Here is a 17,925-nt window from a genome sequence, read left to right as displayed (position 1 = left end):
AGGGCTCCAGACAGGAAATGAATTAAACATGGACATGCCCGGAGACAGGGAGGCCACTGAGGGTGCTGCACAAACATCCAGGCAGAGGATTATGGCAGATGAGCTAAAGAGGTGACAGCAGGAAGAAGGGACCTGCTAGGAACTATTTAGATATTAATGTTAGTTTAATACACTAAGGCTTCATTCCTGGGTACGTGTTCTCCAGGAATACATTGTGGATACTTGTGAAGGTGCAGGAAGAGCAGGGATGGAGAGGACCAAAAAGGGATGTCTTAGCCAAGGTCAGGCTAAGACATCAGGATTCAGGGTTTACTGTGTTGCTCACTGTCTCGGGCTGCATTTTCTCAAAGCAGATGATAAAATAGAGCTTGAAGATCAAAACGCTCTTTAAGCAATTTATAAGTTAAACTGTGTGTGCTTAATGTTCACATGTTGGAATTCTTCTCCTCAGGTCCTCTGAACACGATTGTATTTGGATAGAGAGTTGGTGAAGTTCCTTAGGTTGAAATGAGGTCAATTAGTGTGCTTTCCAATCACATAAGACTGGCATCTTAAAGAGAAAGACCACCAAGCCAAATCATCATGGCCAGATTAATTAAAGCAAGCTATTTTTATTCGTGTAAAATAAAACCTTGATGCAGAGTTCAAGAGGCCAGCATTGGATGTGAGGAAGACAAGGCTTTTATAGAGCTCTGGCATAGAGGGAGGGAAATAGGTGGGGTATAAGAGGTGCTCAAAACAAAGTGCTCCTCAGGAACCCACCGAGGTGTCTGGCATGGTTCCCTGCAGTGCTTAGCCTCGCACCCTCTCAAGTGAACAATCGACTCAAGCCTTTAGGTCTCAGCTTGTTGAAATCGAGGCCACTTTTAGCCGCATTATCAGGGCAGCACAGTCTTTTGCCTCGGGGTCGAGTCGTTCAAGCCTGTGGTAATGAACTTCCACATGGGTGGGTCCCTGTATGGCAGAGTCTATCTGGCGTTTGACAAAGTCAGTAATCTTTCTGAAAGCCCACGGTCCAAAAGATATTAGTAACAAGAACCCTATAAGAGGTCCCAGAAGCGAAGGGAGGAGGGTAGTCAGAAGAGGGGAAGCAGAAAACCAATTTTTATACCAGGATTCAGCTCTATCATGCTCCTGCTTGCGATATTCTAGACTTTCTCTGACCTTCCTCATGCTATCTTCTACGATCCCAGTTTTATCGGTATAGAAACATCATTCTTCTTTGAGTGCTGCACATAATCCCCCTTGTTGTAAAAACAGCAAATCTAGCCCTCTCCTATTTTGCAGTACCACTTCTGCAAGGGAGGAAAGCGAATTCTTTAGAGCTGCCATAGCAACCTGTATTTCAGCAATATCCTTATCTATGGCTGCACTAAGCTGGTGATAGTTTTGATTGGAGATCACTAAAGAGGAAATGCCCGTCCTGGCTCCGACAGCCCGAGCCCCAGTAGAACCGTGATGGTTGCGGCCAGCATACATAAGTCCACTTCCAAAGTAGGCCAGGGTGTTTGATGAGTGGTAGAGGAAGAGGAGTTAACGATGTCCCCTGCCCCATTCATAATTACCCAGGTATAGTTGTACATCTGATATGAGGCTGTGCTTCCGAGGCTGGCCAGGAGTAGGAAAAGGCTGAATAAAGTCATATTTCTGTAACAAGGCACAATTAAAGCCTTTCCTCAGGGCGTTCTTCCCTGGGTGAATCAATCTGTTTAATTAGGCGCTCAGGCAGCCAACGGGCATTCCCTTCCTTTGAGTCATAGACACAGGCATGTCCCTTTCCCCAAATAAGAATAGGGTCGGGACCCTGCCACCGGGAGGTGAATGGATCTTTCCATAAGGCTTGAGCATAAGTCTGAGAGGTTGTAGCGTGCCATAAGCGATCCGCTGCTCATCTGTGATTTTTGTCTAGGGTAAGGAAATTTAGGATAAAAAGTGCATGGCACAGAAGGGTTTTGTTATTGTCCAGTGTGAGGAAGAGAATTCCCCCTGTACCTTGTAATTTGAGCAGCATATTTTTAAGCGTTTGGTGAGCACGCTCGACAATTCCCTGCCCTTGCGGGTTGTAGGGAATGCCAGTAATATGTTTGATGTTTAATTGGGCACAAAATTGTTTAAAATTGGTGCTGGTATACCCAGGTCCATTGTCTGTTTTGATAGTTCTTGGCTGTGCCATGACGGAGAGGCAAGTCAGTACATGGTTGATGACATTTTTAGTGGCCTCTCCCATTTGAAGGGAGGCGTAAAGAAAACCACTATACGTATCAACGGTAACATGGACATATTTTTGTTTTCCAAAGGAGGCGACATGGGTAACGTCCATTTGCCACAATTCACCTGGGACCAGTCCTCGAGGGTTGACCCCAAAGTGGGCTTCAGGGAGAAAAGTCAAACAACTCTTGCAATTATGAACTATCTGTCTAGCCTGTTCTCAGGTAATTTTGAACCGCAACCTAAGGGCGTGGGCATTAAGATGGTGGAGCTCGTGGGCCTGTTGGGCTTGGGAAATTAGATCAGAGGGATTATCTTGAACCTGAATTGACCCGACCATTTGGGTGGCGGCATCAACTAACTGGTTTCCCTGGGCAAGAGGTCCAGGGAGTCCAGAATGAGCCCTAATATGTCCAACAAAAAAGGGGGTGGTGTGCCGATGGATAAGGCTTTGTATTGCCGCAAATAATGGGGCTGCATTGGTGGTGGGTTTTATGTGAGGCACTGTTTCTACCAAGGGGACCGAACAGGCAATGTAGGCGCTGTCGGTATATAGGTTAAAGGAATGGTCTGGGAGGGCTGTAAATACCTGTATTATAGCATATAACTCAACCAGCTGTGCCGAAAGAAAAGGGGAAGACACACGAGTAGTCACTCCATCAATGGAATAAGCTGCTATGCCATTAGAAGAACCATCTGTAAAAACTAAATGAGCCTGGGAGATAGGGGACAATTTTGTCCTTTTAGGGAAAATAATAGGCACTTTGTAAAGGAATTGAAGCAGCCTATCGAGGGGATAATGGTTATCAATTTTGCCTTGAAAATCTATGCAATTAATGGCCCAGATATTAGAATTGATAAATAGTCAATTAATCTGAGCTGGGGTATTGGGGAGGATCAAAATGTTGGGGTCTTTTCCAAAGGTCTTTCTTGATTGTAGGTGGCCATCTTTTATGAGCTGGGCCACCAGAGATGGGTAGGTGGCAAGAACCTTAGACGATTCTGAAGGGAGGTGTATCCAATAAAGGGGGGCGCCCTGCCAAAACACCCCTTGTGGGCGTAAAAGGGGTGGGAAGGACAATGAATGGCAAGGGTTTAGTAGGGTCAAAAAGGGAGATATTTTGGTTGTTAATGGCAGACTCAACTTGAGCTAGGGGAGCCTCAGCCTCTGGGGTAAGAGCTCGTTGAGAGGTGGGGTTAGAGTCTCCACGTAAAATGTCAGAAAGCGGTTTTAAATCCCCTGTAGTAAGTTTTAGATAGGGTCATAGCCAATTAATATCGCCTAAAAGGCATTGGAAATCATTTAAGGTATGAAGGGAGTCTCTTCTAAGTTGCATTTTTTGGGATAGGACTTTATGAGGAAAGAGTTCAAATCCTAAAAATAAATGAAGAGGTTTTAATTGAATTTTCTCAGGGGATATTTGAAGGCCCAGTGCCTGATGGTGATGGGTAAGCTGTTGTAAGGCATTATGTAGAGAGCGAATATCAGGGCCAGCTAGTAGTATGTCGTCCATATAATGTATAAAACAAATGGAAGGCCAAGAGCCCCGAAGAAAAAAGAGGGGGCCGATAAGGGGGCGGGCAGGAAAGGGGCGGCCAATCTGGGTTATCGTACTTGGTGGCCTCTTCCTCTAAGGTAGCTTCCTCAGAGGGGCTTAAATCATCTGACGTGGGGACTGTCTTAACAACAGGATAAGCCTGGGTTGCAGAGCCCTGGTCTATGGGGGTATCATCCGCTAGAGAGAGCTTGGACAGGGAAGGATATAAAGGCTTATTGGAGGCGGCAGGGTCATCTACCATGTCTATGACAACAGAAGGGCAAGGGAATTTTAGGGGTTGTAAAGACTTGGAGTCATGCGACTCCAGGGAGGCCAAGGAGGCGGAACGAGATAAGGGCCAAATGAAGGCCTCAACTGAAGCAACAGCAGAAGAAATGTCAGGGGCATCAGAAGAGATAAGATCTTTAATTAAAGTCCAGTAGTTAAAAGTTTGAAAAGGAATAGTCTCAGGACCATCCTGGGAAGAATAGGAGTCTAATTCTCGACGAACACGGTCCCAACGGTCAGGATTAATATTAGGACCATCAATGACAAACTAAGAACAGGCTTGGAAAACAAATTTTAAAAAAGTACAAGGTCTTTTTTCTTAACTCTAACTCCTCTTTCCCTGAGACAATTTTTAAGGTGGCGAATAAATTGCGCCTCCTTCGAGAGACTTTTACCCATCGTATTGACAGAGATGAACACTTACCGAAGTGCGGAGAGGTCCTGTGAGCGGCAGGCCCGCACCGGAGACAATCGGAGGTACTTTTGGTTTGACCTTGGCGAGAGACTTGACCTCAGCGTCTTGAACTATTGCCCACGAAGGGTCTCTGTCGCGGTAGAGGGCTCGGACCTCATGGCCACATTGGGTGCCACTTGTCCTGTCCAGCACGACCAGTAATTATGGGGTCACGAGGGGAGCCATACCTGAAAGATGGAACTGGAAAGAAAGAGGCGAGACCAAGTAGCGTTCCTATCAAGGTCCGTTTATTGAATCAAAAGCAAAAGCTTATATGGGGTGGAGGCAGGAACTAAGCAGTAGGGGGGAGGTCCAAGAATGTCTCCAGATGATACCATCAGGGGAACATCCTGTGGTTTATCTCGGAGCAATTTCTATCTTATCTTAGCTAACTATCTCTCAGAAAGTCCTGAGCTAACCAGCTAAATAACATCTGCAGGGAGTGAAAGGAGGAAGTTAGCTAACCTGCTAAACAACATCTGCAGAGGCTGAAAGGAGGAAGTTATGCAGAGGCTGAAAGGAGGAAGTTAGCTTTGGAACAGGGCATCAGTATCTTTCCATAGCCAGTAGATTATTTTAGCCTTGAATGACCCCGGGCTGGCTCCGAACAAAGAATAGCTAAGTTTTACTTTTATCTAAGTTGGATGAGGCCACCATATCACAAGAGAAGGCTTCAGAAAACGTAGCTGATCAGTGTTCCTAAGAAGGGGGTGTAGCATAGTGGTGGCATGGGGAAATGGCAGGAACTGTGGAGGATAGGAGAGAGCAGAAAAAGAACCTAAGGATGAGCCTTATTGTAGGCTTTTCCCACTGAAAGGAATGAGTGGAGCAAAGGAAGCAGGTTAGGATTGGTGGTTAGAGTGTTTCCGTGTGCTTTGGCATGTAGGGATTGTCTTCAATTGTCTAATGTCTGGCCTTGTGTTGATTGGGGCAGGGTGACCCATAGTGTGAGAGTCCCAGGAGGTGGTTTTAGCTATGGCCTCTGGGTTGGTAAGTTTGTATTCAAAATTTACATTCACAGTTGAGTAATTTATTGTCACTAGGAACTTCCTAGTATAATTTCTCCAGAGCCAAGAAGGTCCCAGATGACAACACATTATCACAAAAAGACAAGATTAACACTGAATGACCAGTGAACCAAACACTATGCAAGGACTTGGAAGGGGGTTGTAATGTCACAGAGCAGAAAAGGGAAACTCTTAGCCTAAAAGTCTGTCTTTCACATTAAAATGAATGGACCAGTTGGACTCTTTGAGGACTTGGGTCATAATGCTTATTGTTGATTTATGCTTTTGTCAGATTAGAACAAATCAGTTGGCCAGTGTTTAGCAGAGAGAGAAGCAAGATCAGCATTGGTAAATGGGAGCCTGAGATGCTAAGCTTAGGGCAGCCTCCACCTCAGTGCTTGGCTACTATGACCTGACAGTTACTTTCTTATCATCTTGATGCAAAAAAAAACTTAAAAACTTAAAGAAGAAACTTTCATTTTGCTCATGGTCCCGTTCCCTGCATTAGGGACATGGTTGAACATTTACATGACAGCATCCATAAGCAGAACTGCACAGCCCCAAGATGAAGTCAAGGCAAGATACAACCCCTAAAGAGACACCCACACCGACCTGCCTCTAACCAGGCCCTCCTTTTCATAGTTTTATTGCCTACCATCACTCTATTCAAAATGGGGTTGTTAGGATCGGGCTAACCTGGGAAATGAACCTGTTCAAGTTTGGATCCACCAATGACTTAAACAATTCCTTAAAGTTAGAGGCCTCATGGTCCTGAAAACACTGTCAGACCCTGATCTGGGTCCTTAATCTCCTGGGGAAATCCCAACCCAATCTCCAGTTAAGATTAACTTTTACTTTACTAAATAAACATGTGATCCAGCCACCTTCTAAATATTTATCTGTATAAATTATTCCAGCTCTCAATCTTGGCCAGAGAAGTTTGTTTTCTACAATGGGCAGAGGTTAGTACAGCAACTTATAACTAGTCAAAAATGCCGAGAACAAGAGACGGTAGAGTGTTCAGCCCCAAATGGGACACATTTACAAACTCTCATAAGCCTCAAGGAGCCAGAGAAGAGAGGGACTACAAAGAATGTAAGAATGAAAGGGGAAGGAATAGTGCTCTGAAATTCTGTCTTCTGGACATAACATAGCAGTTATACTCAGCAACTCACTACAACTATGGTTATCGGCACAAGAAGGATCCAAAGAGACCAGTCAGCATTCTAGAGGGGAGCGATAAGTGGGACTAGCAGGAAAAGAAATGAAGGTGGGAGGGTTAACAGGATGGGGTTGGGGGGAGTGAGAGGCTGTGAGTTGAGGTAGATGGGACCAAGTTACATTGTATATGTGTACAAAATTACCAAAGAATACTAAAAGATACTTAAAAATTAACCATCATAGGTGGCCATTTACATGTGATGGTCACCTTGCTGTCAGTGGGATAGTAAGTGACAAAGGCTCATCACAATAAAATACTTGAGTTCTTTCGTCAATTTGGTTGTTTAGTGTGGCGATTTTCAAGCAGGAACCTTTTATTGCCTCCTCCTGCGGACATTGACTAATACCGAAAGACATTTGTTAGAGGCCAGTATGTCCTCTAACAGCACAGAACCCTGGCGCTGGCAGGTGAGTACACTCTGGGTGAAAGCACAGGCTGCATTCTTCACCTTTGATAGTCATTTCCATCGGCCATGGCATCTGTTGCCCCCCTAGAACCTTACGTTCATTGTCTTCCAAGTTTATTCCTTCAGGGCTCCTGACCTGGCAGTAAGCTATTGACCTCTGCTCAGTCTCATGCTATTTCCCCTGTCAGTGACCCAGGATGCTCACCGAAGCCCTGGCCTTTGGGAAGCTTACCTTTGTCTTTGTCTTTCAAGCCATGATTAATTTTTTTCCTTTATTATTGTATTCTTTGAAAATTATACAAATATTTATACTATATATTAGATGATATGTAGTGATATCTCTAACTTCCTCTGAATCTCCTCAACACATCCCTCTCAAAGCTTCATCTCTCTTGCTCCTTCTTATTTTCAGTACCTCACTAAGTCCAATTAGTGATGCTCATATGTACATGGTTGTGGGGCCATCCACTGGAACAAGGAAACATTCTTTGGGAGTGATTTCTCAAAGAAGAAAGGTTTTTTCCTTCTCTAGCAGCTCTCAACTGCTAATAGTTCTTCAGTATGGGGTAGGGCCCAAAGAACACCTCCCTGATCTCTGTCAAAGTTATGGTTTAAAGCATTACACTTGCTGTTCTTTTGAAGTTTTCTTCCTTCATTCACAAACCAAACCAGTTCACTTGTAAATTCAGCTCTAGGCTTTCTTTTCCTACTCCTTCCCCTCCCCCCTCCTCTTCTCCTCATTCTTCCTCCTTCTCCTTCCTTCTCCCCATACCCCATGGATAAGAGTTGAGATTAGGGGAGCCAGCCTCAGGGAGGTAGATGCCATGAAGGGCTGGGCTACCTGTTGGTACAGCTGTTGGACCTTTAGTCCTGATTATGCTCAATCCGAGATATACCAATTTCACCCCACGATCTTACACAGAGTTGCTCCTGGGTCCACTCAATCTTATGACTTGGTAGGTCGGCCAGGACCAGGTGATGACCTGCCTTGTCACTTGCTTGTCTTGTGGTCAGAGGATATAATTCTTACAGGACCTAACAGTGATTTTGTTTGTTTGTTTTTAAGCTCTGTAACTCTTGGACTGAACACATTGTCTTAGTCTATTTTGTGTTGCTGTTAACAGAATAACAAAAAGTGCATAATTTTTAATAGGTGAAATTTATTTTGAGGAATTCTGTTGTCTGCGAAGTAAGGGATGGGTACTAGCAGTAGAAAAAAGGGCTTCTTGCTGTGCCATAATACACATAGATGAGAAGTAAATGCCAGTCCAGGTAGTTGTTAGACATTATAACAGAGGGCAAGCGAGTTATGAAAACCTTGGAAAAACTGTATAGGTTTCCCCATACAGTTATGTAAATCTATAGATAGAGCAAGTGTGCTAGTTTGTATCTCCCTCCTCTTGTAAAGTCACTAATCCCATCACAGGGGCCTCATTGTCATCACCTCATATAACCCTAATTAACTATTGTATTAGTTGCTTTTCTGTTGCTATGATACAACATCACGTTGTGACCAAAAGAAAGTTATGGAAGAGTTGATTCTGGCTTGTGGTATAGAAGGATGGATCTATCATGGTAGGGTGGTATGGCGCCAGCAAGACAGGAAGCTGAGGTATCCCATCTTCAGTGGAAAGCATGAAGCATAGAGAACAAACTTGAAATGGGGCCAGGCTACAAACTTTCAAAGCCCACCTCCAAGTGACATATTTCCTTCAGCGAGGCTCCATCACTTAAATCTCCTCAAACACTGCCACCAACCAGAGACCAAGTGTTCAAATATCTGAGCCAATGGGGAACATTTCTCATTTAAGCTATCACATGTCCCAAATACCACCTCTAAACACCAGCAGCATATGAATTTGACAGTTAAGTTTCTAACACAAGAACTATTGGGGAACAAATTAAAATCATAGCAGACAGTATAGATGCTACAGAAGCTCAGGGTCCTATAACTCTCCATTGCAACTTGTCACAAACTCTGTACATCTTCTTGTCCTACCACAGATACTCTAAGTATTGTAGGATCCAAATGGCATGTGTGTTAACCCCAAAGCCAAGACTTACTGCAAACTCTTTTCTTGCAAGCCTTACTCAAATATGGGGACATCTGTCACACTTGGTGTATAGGCAGAAGCAATTAGGGATATGTTGTGAAGTACGCTGCCCCTAAACAACAGATAGGCCCATGGTGCATTGCACTTCTTTCTTCATTGCTAGAAGTCAAGATGGGAACAGTTATCTTTACTTTAAGCAGGATGTCCTCATCCACAGAAACCCTAGACACTTTACTGATGCTGCCCACTCTTCAGAGTATCTTTTTTCTTTTGAAAGAGTGTCTTCCTGTATACTCCAGGCTGGCCTCAAAATGGCCATCTGCCTGCCTCAGCCTCCCAAGTGCTGAGATTGCAGCCATGTACCATCACCTCACCAGGCTATAGAGAAGGCATTTTTTTTCAGGCACTAATAATCATTATTTGGTCATACATCAGGATTCCCATTGGTCTAGATAAAGAGATCCAGACACACTTTGATCCATGAACAGGGGCCTGCTATCTCCTTTTGTCTTAAAATGTTATGGCAGGTCACTATAGTCTGGGAAATTATAAATAATTTAAGTTTATTATAGTTTGGTTATATATTATTATACATATATAAGTCTGGGAAGCCTAAGATAGTTGCGACACTTGTAAAGGCCTTCATGTTGCATCATCCCATGGTGGACTTTACCACAAGGTAAAAGAGAGAAGATGAAGACTGAACAACATACCCATCCCCCGGTTATGGCATTAGTCCATCAATGTGGATAGGGTCAGTCATCATGACCTACTTCCCTCTAAAGATCTTACTGTTGTATTAGGGACTTGACTTTGGGATAAACCTTCAAATGACATTTCTTGCTGATAAAGAATTTACCAGAGGAAGGAATGCAGATGATGTTTTAGGAATGTTCATAGAGTAGGAAGAAATCATGAGTCCTAACAAGAGTCACTGGAATCGTGGCTCTCATGTGAAGACCATATATCTTATAGCTGTCCACCAACCCTTTACTTCACTCTCTAGTGTGACAAACTCATCCTGGGAGAGAAATAGGAGTGATGAAGGGCCAAGCAAAAGGGCTTTCCTCTATCAAACTTGCTGCTGGGTACTTTCAACAGCAGTCATTTAAGCCCTTGCTATGGTGTCTTTCTCTAGATCAGCGGTTCTAAACCTGTGGATTGTGACCCCTTTGGAGGTCATATATCAGATATCCTGCATCTCAGATATTTACATTACAATTTCATTACAGTAGCAAAATTAAATTTATGAAGTAGCAATGAAAATAATGCTATAGTTGGGGGTCAACACAACATGAGGAACTGTATTAAAGGGTCACAGCATTAGGAAGGTTGAAGATATAGGTGAAGGTAAGACACGGAGGGCAGTTTGCTAGCTTTTGAGAATTTCATCAACCTGCCCTGTCACTACAGAGATGGAAGCAAGATTCCTTCAAAAAGAGAAATTCATGTGATGTGACAGTTAACCTCCACTGTCAACATGACTGGATTTTAGAAACACCGGAGACACATACATCTGGATATATCCTTGTAGGTGTTTCAGTAATATGTAACTGAGAGGGAAGACCCATCCTAAATGTGGGCTGCTCTGTTCCATGGCCTGTAAAAAAGGGGAAAGTGAGCTGAGCACCAGCATTCATCACCTTGACTGGGGACATAATGTGATCAATTATTCCAGGCTGCTGCCACCACACTTTGTCTTACTATGATGGATAATACCCTTGAACTGTGAGCAGAAATAACCTGTCCTTCTTACGTTACTGCTTACCAGATATTTTTGTCAGAGTGACAAGTAAATTAGCTGATAATTTTCCTCTCCTTTCCTTGGTCCTCTGCCAGACTCACAGATTTTGGGTTTTGGGGTTCTGTACTGATGCCTACAATATGCCTTTACATTAACTGTAAGCACAAAACACATTCTGTGACCACAGAAGCTCATGAACTGGGCTATTACTGCCCAAAGCCCCCCTACCTAGAAGCAGCATTAATTAACAGGATGCTGGAATGGTGTACTAGAGGCTCAGCTATGGTAGCAGATGGGAGGCACTGTCCTTAAAGCTGGTAATGACTTGATTAAGCATCTGCCTCCAACCAATGGCCAGCCCAGAAGCCAGATACATGGTCTAGGAAATAAAGAATTATGCTAGCAACATCTCTGAGTCCATTACACATAAAAAGACACTGGAGCAATTTCTTCTCATACTGGGATCTTGGAATCAGTGATTTAAAAGTGTTAGATTACACAGCACGTTATGCTACCAGGGAACATTTTAGATGGTGATCCTGGACCTTGGCCCTCATACTGTCAAACCAAAATATCTATAGAAGATTACCAGACTGAACAGGGGTATCAGTCTCAAAAGTCTGAGAAAGCTTTAGGTTACTGCCATGCAATAGACTTGGGAGTTTCTATTGATACCCCAGTGGGCTCATGGAGCTACAGGTTTGTAAGTAGTCCTCAACCATAGAAGAATGCAACCAAACCAGAGCCACCAAGAACTCAAAGCTGTCCAGGTCAAAACTTTGTGTTCTGCCATGGGATGCCCACCATCTACATCCTATCTCTCAGGTGCCTTTCATTCTGCCTTCTGGATGAAATCATCCAATGGGAGCATCATCTGGAGGCTAGAGGTCATCAGTCCATCCCACTGCTGTGTCCCCTGGCTATGAGTCTTGCTTGACTGTTCTCAGCAAGAATGCTAACAGTTCTCGTTGTCTCTTCTTGTTTTATTATGATTGGCTATATCTCCCAAATTTCATGTGTTGGAAATTTGATCCTCAAGTTTACATCCACAGGTTTTTGGGGGCAAGCCTTATAGGGAGTTATTTAGGCCATGAAGGCTTTGACTCCTTTCATGCAAGGGGTTATTGCAGAATGAATTAGTTAGAGGTCAGCTCTGTCACACCATCTGATGGCCACTACTCTTTTGCGATGCCCCATGAAGGCTTCATCAGCTCCGAATAGAGGCCTGCACCATCCTCCAAGACTCCTCAGGCTCAGTAGAACTTTAACACATGACAGACTTAGGATTCGCTCTCCTATCTGTGTAATGCAAGCTCTGGTCTTCTCTTCCATCATGAATTTACCTTTGATGAGAAGGTCGTTCCCTGTTTCTGGAATCACAGAATAAAGACAAGCCATCCTCCTATTAACAGATTCTCATTTCATTGATTTAGCAGCCCAAGTGTGGTCCCCCCAAACTGTGAGGCAAATGGAGAGGCCCTTGAAGCAGGCAGAAGCTATCCTCTATTTCTCTGAAATTTCCATTTTCTGTAGGAGAAAAAAAAAAAGAGGGAGAACAGAAAAAAAATCTGTCCATCATGTCGCCAGCCCAGAGCATGGCTTGTTTCCTTTGAGCAGAAAGGCATGTTTGTTAATGACTCTGGTTACAAAATGTGTCCTAAGGTCATTATTTATAATGGGCAGCAACAAAGCTGGTGCACAGCAATGGGCAGTATAAAATTTTAATTGAGAGGCATTTTCTGGATTTTGATTTTAAACATCCTGTCGTTAAAAGGGAGAGCAGCTTTCCAGAAGATGAGCATATGACAGGAGTGCCTGGCATGTTTCTTGAGACACCAAAGAAAGGGATTCTGGCCAAATCTCTCCCCCCTGACACTTAAGATACATCACCATCAATAATGACATCTAATTGTACAACATCTGGGAGCAGCTGACCACTTCCCACACATATAGCATGAGCAGAATAATACAGGTTAGTATTTCTGTTCCAAGATCAACTCCAGAGAGCCCATCTGGCACCTCTGTGTTGTACATGGTGTTTGGGCCTGCAGAGACAGTAGCATCTACCTTGGATCACGCAACACTGTACACAATGGACTCTTGGCTCTGTAGGATGCAGTATTGGGGCTTTTTCTGGGAAGATAGTAGGTTGGGGGTCCTAAAAGTGTGGGGCATACAGAAAGTGGGGAAGCTTAGATGAGCAATACAAAAACAAAACAAAAATTACTGTAAGGAAGGAGAATCTGAAGCCATAGGGAACAAAGATGTAGAAATGATGGCATTAGATTATAGCATTGTAGTGGCTGAGAGGTGACACCGTGTCATCCAGAGGACTGCTGGACAAAGGACAATAGAAAATGGTATCCCAACTCAAGAAGAACATGAAATTGCCCCCCTCCTATCTATTTAGTGTGGAAACCAAATGCATTGGATGATACCAACTGATAGTGAGGTTGCTGAATTTCTCTACCCCATATACTGATTCTAGCATTCTTCTGGAACACACACACACACACACACACACACACACACACACACACACACACACACACACACACTTTCCAGCTGTCTGGGCATCCCTTAGGCTCATCAACCTGGCACATAAAATGAACCACTACAGAAGCTACATAAAAATATTTACTGCTTTCAACTTGTAAATTTTGATCCACTAGCAGACTGTGAAATCAAAGTAGAGTGTTTGGAAAAATAACAATACAACCGAATGCAAAGTGCAGTGTGTGTGTGTGGGGGGGGCAGTGTTGTTTCATCAGCATCCGAATACAACTTTACATAGGTAGATGCTGTGTGCCTGGCTCACAATGTGCATTTCTTATTGCAGGTGACAGTTCAAACAAGGGTGTAAATCTCCAATTTAAGGTGAACTCACTGTAAAGCTAGAGGGCCTCCTTAGCAAGCCCATTACGTGAATCTCCTTTTGCTAAAATAGAAGTCATTAAGTGCTATGGCTGGGAATCAGGGGCTTTTCCCCGATGCTCCACTGCAGAGTAGGTACACCTGGTGTGTGATACTGTTAATAATAACCAACATCTATGGACAACCCATGTTCTAACTGCCCTATGAAGGAGACCAGATCGTTTCCTTTATAGACGTAGGCAGGAGAGGTCACCACTTTGCAGGGCTGTGGAGCTGTAGATGGCACTGTACACCTTGGGAGTCAGCAGAACTCCTACCTTCTAATTCAGCTTTTTCCATGGGGGTTTTCAAATTCTCTGTTTTGATATATGTCTGTATATTGTTTTGTGTTCTTGCTATCTTTCGATCAACTACCCACACTTCCTGGCATTTCAACAATCTTATTTCACTGTGCTCACAGAGTTGGGGGATTGTGAATCTGGTTGTGTTATCAAGGAGGTGGCAGCTCTCCTCTCTACGATGGTTGGAATCTCACTTGGAAACGGTCAACAACTGGAAGGTACTTGAGTGTTGGGCATACCCATCATCTGGAGGCATGGTCATTCATTCCACATCTGGTGCCTAGGGTGAGATGCCAGCAAGGCGGAGGTTGTTGACCTTAGCACACCTTCATGAGCTCCCCATGTGTCTGGGCTTGGTGCTGGGGATGGCATCTCCTTTGGGAACTGGGGGCAAGCACCCACTCCAGGTGGGCCAGATGGACTCCATGCCTTTTACAAACAAAATGCAGAATGTTATCAATTCTTCCATTTTTTTTTCTTGGTTGGCAAGCCTATCCAGATCACCAAGGAGGGACATGGACTTAGCTTCTTGATTCAAAAACCCTCTCTATGATATTCTCTATTTTCTTAGTTTCTAACCAGTGTACAAGCTTCCTTGCTGTTGGGACAACTGGATTTCCCTTGGTGTCGGAGAGTAAGTGGCTCAAATTCTTCATGATGCATAGGGCACTTTGTGGTTAATAATCTACTGTTCATTATAATGATCTGTAGTCCCTATAAGAGTAAATGAGCTGGAACCACAGATATATTTACTGCCTTAATTTAGTCGCTAGCATTAGGCTTATTTTAAAGTATTTTCTCTCCATTTGGATGGAATTTCTTTTATCTGAGCTCATCTTCAATGTCAATAAGTTTAGCACTCCTCAACAGCTGGAAGCCCTGATATTATACGTCTCCCTTCCTATTAATCTTCCGTAGGTTGATCTTTATAGCTATCTATGCCATTCATCACGGCAAGCTGTCCGCTTACATTTGTGTGGTCTTCCATTTATCTAACTGAACCCTATTGCTTTATCTAGACTAAAGTTCTTTGTCATTTTAATAGTTTATAGACTTCCCCCTCAGAGCTGCCTGGGAGTGTCAGATCGTCCGCAAAGAACAAATGGATGCTAATAACGTCCTCGTTATGTTTCCTTTTAACCCACTCCTAAGGCTCTTTGGTAACGTTATCTCCAAGAATCACAAGAAACTCCATGTTCTGTAGGAATGCTTACAACTTGGCAGTTTTCCTATGAAGAGAACCAGACACCATGGTTCATGCACCGATCTCATCCAACAAACCCTGAGACTTGACTTTACTCACCTACACTTTCCTTGTATTTACACATGATAAGCAAAATAAAAGGTTTTTAAAACTCAGTGTAATAGGATATTATGACACAGCAAAGGACAATGGGGTTGATATATCAAAGAGGGAAACGGAGGAAGGCCGGAGGGAAATGAAACTGTAAAGGCACAAGAGCGGGTGGGTGGGTGTTTGGCTCAGATCTTAAATGCCCACCAGAGGCCCACATGCCGAAGGCTTGTTCCTCACCTGGCTGCACTGTTCAGAGGTGACAGAACCCTTAAAAAGGGGGGGGGGGGGAGTGGCAGGAAGCTGGGTTCCTGGGGCTGTGCCCTAGAAGGACAGACACACTGCAACCTTCATCTCGGCTTCCTAGCCACCGTGAGGTGTGCAGCTTTGAGGCACCATGATCTTCTCCCTCACCTCTCTGTTACCCCAAAACAACAGACCCAGGGGACTGCAGAGAACCTCCAAAACCTTTCCTTATCTAAACTGGTTTGCGCAGGTGCCTGTACCACAGTGATGCAAAGATGGCAGACACAGCACAGCACTAGTCGTAAAAGGTCAGGGAAGTCCTGAGCCCCACCAGGACAGAGGGAGTGGTTCTCATTACAGATGAGGACAGAGACCAGGGATGAAAAATCCGAACCAGGATGCCGTTATCCAGGTGCTGAAGCCCCAGCTCTAGGGCACACACGCCTCTGCCTCTCTAGGCCCTGCCCCACCCACCCCAGGCAAGGACGAACATGTGAGCAAGTTCAAGTCACAGGGGCCAGCCACTGGGCTGGCGAAGGATTAGGATTCACAGCGCAAGGCCAACCCTCTTGGAGAATGGTATTTACTTGCTCATTCTAGTAGTTTCCCCAGACAGCATGGGGTTGGGCGATGGTGAGACTGTCACAGGGAAAGCCAGACTGAGGATGGACACCAGCAAAGTCCATGTGTAGCGTGGATGCCTGACAGCTGCCACAAATGTGGGGTGGGAGAGTGCTGGGGACAGCTCACAGAGTCAGCACCTAGCAGGCAGAGCCGGCAGAGCATTTTGTAGGCACGGTGGCCCACTTGGCTGAAAAGGTGAACACAGAGTGGACAGTTCTATCCAGCTTTCAAAGACTGTGCCCTGAAGTCATGCCACAAGGAGAGGCAGGTCCGGAGAGCTTCTGCAGAGGCCTACTGGCAAGCACTTACATGAACCTCTGCAGGTCTCTGGGAAGAGAAGAGCCATTCTACTTCCTGTACATTTAGTTTTTTCTGCTAAGTGGGGCTGGGCCCTTTCCCTGCAAGTCGTTTGGAGCAGCAATCTCTCTGGACTTCAGTCTTGTGTTCCCATATGGAAAGCTAAGTGCTTACAACATCTTGTCAGCCTTTCTAGGCCAAGACTCTATGTGCGTAAGTGGTGCCCAGAAGCCCCAGTAGATGGACCCCACCCACACTCTTGGTTTCTCCTATGAGAAAGCAAGGCACACAGTTGTTAGGTCATTTGCCCAAGGACCCACAACGGCAAGAGGTGAAGGACTGAAAGCCAGATTGTCTGAGACCACAGCCTTCCTCTGACCCATTTATCCAACTACCACATAGTACTGCTCCCCAAAATACTCACCAAAGGACACACCTCTGCTTTGCCAATGGAAGAGATAAGATAAACAGGGAGGCCTGGACCCCTCAACATGGTCTGAGTCTGTCCTTTGCTGTGCTACTGTGGAGCAGGCAGGAACCAGTTCTGCATGTATCTCATGCTGTGCGAGGACCCCAGGACCTCAAGATCCCAACCAAATCACTGGGGAATCTGGTTTTAGTGAAGGCTGCCAGGCTCCACCCTCAAGACTCCAGGCCAGCCAGGCTTGTAACTTGTATTCGGGCTCAATAAGTTAAGAATTGAACTGAAGCTCTTGGAATGTAAGTTGACATTCTGTCTGTTAATTTTTTTTTTTCTGGAGGGACAGGCATCAGTCACATTTGGCAAAGAGTTTAGAACACAGCCACAGCAGTTTGGCCCTTGATGATCAGTGTGTTATGTAGCTCACGGTTTATCAGTTCCCACCCAAGTCAAGCAGCACAGGTGAAGCCCTAAGCACAGGCCTGGGGACCAGGGTGCTCCGAAAATAACATCAGCAAGATGATAATAAGGGATGGAAACTGACATAGCCATGTTTTTCAGTGGACTCGGTGAAAGACTGGAAAATTCTGACATGTTTTGAGACTGAAGATAGTTTGTTATACTATTCACACACACACACACACACACACACACAAACAGAGAGAGAGAGAGAGAGAGAGAGAGAGAGACAGACAGACAGACAGACACACACACACACACACACACACACACACACACACACACTAAAAAGTTTTTAAAATATGAAAAAAAAAATCAAAATCACTTTTGGCACCAAGCCGCAAATGGCTGAGACAAGCCTTGGAGTTACTTTTCCCAGAGAGATGCCCAGGGAATACTCAAGCCTGGCAGATCTCACCTGCCCAATTCCTCAACCTTAGTGGTCACC

General features: G+C 44.5%; 1 long non-coding RNA gene across 2 annotated transcripts in view; it reads right to left on the bottom strand.

The window, feature by feature from the left end:
• LOC311581997 overlaps positions 1-17,925 on the bottom strand; it is a 50,150-nt gene that overhangs the window by 32,024 nt on the left and 201 nt on the right. For both annotated transcript variants that reach the window (XR_014773980.1, XR_014773981.1), the window contains exon 2: positions 4,459-4,676. This is a non-coding gene — a long non-coding RNA (uncharacterized lncRNA). The remainder of the gene's footprint in view (positions 1-4,458; positions 4,677-17,925) is intronic.

The sequence above is a fragment of the Acomys minous genome (assembly GCF_964271855.1).
Source record: "Acomys minous genome assembly, chromosome: 13".
NCBI classification, from domain to species: Eukaryota; Metazoa; Chordata; class Mammalia; order Rodentia; family Muridae; genus Acomys; species Acomys minous.
The sequence above is the reverse complement of the archived record's forward strand: the minus strand, read 5'-3'. Positions and strand labels throughout refer to the sequence as shown.